The sequence below is a fragment of the Siphateles boraxobius genome, unplaced genomic scaffold (genome assembly GCF_051911475.1).
Source record: "Siphateles boraxobius isolate OS27281-9 unplaced genomic scaffold, OSU_SipBor_1 130, whole genome shotgun sequence".
Classification (NCBI taxonomy): Eukaryota; Metazoa; Chordata; class Actinopteri; order Cypriniformes; family Leuciscidae; genus Siphateles; species Siphateles boraxobius.
In genome coordinates, this window is record NW_027508734.1 from 502501 (window position 1) to 505000 (window position 2500).

General features: G+C 44.6%; 1 protein-coding gene across 6 annotated transcripts in view; it reads left to right on the forward strand.

Moving 5' to 3' along the window:
• dctn1a (dynactin 1a) overlaps positions 1 to 2500 on the forward strand; it is a 70454-nt gene that overhangs the window by 28056 nt on the left and 39898 nt on the right. The gene's annotated exons all lie outside the window — the stretch shown is intronic.

Consider the following 2500-nt stretch of genomic DNA (forward strand, 5'->3'; position numbering starts at 1 on the left):
CAAAAAAAAAGTGTACAACAGCAGCCAATATCTCAGTCCATTATGCACATTAAGGGTAAAGGTGGCACCTACGCCTCCATATGTAGAGGCTACCAATTACTGCTGACACAGAGCAATATCTTGTCAGTTTTTTGGCCTTGTTCTTATGTAGTCCGCAAATCTGCAGGCCTCTTACACACAACTTGTGCACATGGCCTAAACTACCGAAAATGAGGGCAATAACTTTACAAGAATAGCCAAAGTTATTGAAGACATTGTACCATGGTTGATATTTCAACAGTTTTGAAGCATAGCAGGTGTCCATGTAAGCATCAAAAGAGCAACCAATTTCTATTATTGTAACCGCTTTGGTGTGTTCATTAATTACAACTATGTCAGGTGTATTTGGAAAGTGATTTATAGCAGTTTCCAATGTAGTGCACTGTTCGTGTGGAGGTGAGAACCAGTCTATCTTGATCTTTTCGTTAAAATGGATTGTGGTGAAGTTGACATTGTCTCTGAGCTCCTTCACTAAGAGTGCAACAATACGGTCGTGGCGCGCGATGTACAGTCCTTTGTAGGCAGGGCAGCCATTAAGGATGTGCGCGATCGTCTCTCTTTGCCGGCTGTGGTGTTGCAGGCAAAACGGTTCGTGTGCAGATGGAAACCATGTTGCTAAGTTGAACTTTGTTGGTAGTACCTGAAGACGTGCTTTAATTGTAAATCTGTGGATGTCATCTTGTAGGGCTGTGTTTTTCAGAACTGTGTGTGACACGTTATGGTCAGCACAGGGCAGGCAGGCCAGTTGTCCTTGTAGGCGTAGGCCTGTCCAGTGTTGTATCATACGCAAATGGAAATGATCGATTATTGTCCTTCTAGTATTTTGAGTGTCAAGGAGTTGAATGTTGTCGCTAGTTATGATGGTTCCTTCTGCCGTGATGGTTGAGTCCGTGACAATGTTCTTATTAACTTCCACAGACTGTCCTGCTATGTTCCTCCAGCGCAGTTGGATGTTTGCGCGGTTGCAGAGGTCATTCAGGTCCAGCCAGTCCGAGCGCACGCCAAAGCCTGGTGTGTTGGTGTCCAATTTTCCATTGGGTTTTCTTCTAAACCCAAGGAAGCTGGCGTCATCTGATGTAGAGAGAGGAACCTTGCGTTTCCCCAGATGTAGTAGAAGTGAGGCTCGGGCGAGCTCACGCACGGCTGCGTCATCATTGTTTAACATCCTTAACAGGTTGCTTATTCTGGCGGCAACATACACCCACTCTATGTGAGGGACGCCCAGCCCTCCCTCTCTAGACCTGTGAAACAGGACATCTCTTGTCGAGTGTGTATTTAGTCCTATCCAGCGTCTTACCAGGCCTACAGTCTTATTATTCAGCTCATTTAAGGTGCATTTAGGGATATGTATGTTTGCAAAGAGATGCTGTATTTTGGAAAGGGCAATCTCTCTTATGGCCTGTAGTTTCATTGTAACAGGAAGGGGGGATGAATCCACCATGTCCAGCCTTGTGCAGTATTCACTGCTAAGTTCACGTATTTGCTCTTCCCATTCGCCCGCGATGTTGAACCGGTGTCCAAGATAGCAGTATGTTTCATGGCGGGCATACACTTTAATTTCATTGCCCATGATGGAGAAGGAGGGTTGCTTATCTTTCTTGGCTTGATACCACCTGTTTCCTCCACTGCGTCTCTCATAAAACACAGCGCACTTGGTGTTTTTCACCTCTAGTCCGGACCATCGCAAGAATTTATCAGTATGGGAGAGCATGGTTTTTATCACTTTCTCATCCCTGGATGACACCTGGATGTCATCTGCATAGGCCTGGACAGGGTTTGGCGATCTGATGTGCAAGGGGGAGCAGAGGCACAGCCACTTGAGCCACTGGTTAAGGGCTAGAATAAAGTTTACTGCACTCCATGGGCAGCCTGTCTTGATGCCAGATCTTAGTTGGATTGGGCTAGTCAGTTGGTCTCCACAGATCACCTGGATAAAGGAGTTTCTGTAGATATCCTTAATCATATTGATATAAGGTTTGGGTAGGTTAATTTCGTCTAAGGCTTTAATCATAACGCCATGCGGCAATGAGCCGAATGCATCACGGAAGTCTAGAAAGACTGCATAAAACTTGGTGGATTCATGCTTAAAATCATCGATTGCTGTTTTCAAGCAGAAAACGTGCTCATTCATGCCTTGACGATTAATATAGGCTTTTTGTTTTTCCGACAATATGTTCGTTTCGCAGAGCCATGGCAGGATGCGATTCAGAATACATTTCATAAGAACTTTGTAAATTGTAGGGAGTAAAGAGATATCTCTCCATGTTGCTGGGTTATCAGGTATATTGTCTTTTTTCGGAATTCTGTGAATAAGGGCTCCTTTCCACGAATTTGGTATTTTCTCGTTGGCCAGACAGACATTAAATATTTGCGTTAGTGCGATACATGTCCATTGTTTTGTGTATTTAAGTGTTTCATACGTAACGCCATCGGATCCACACGCCTTGTTGTTCGGTAGGCT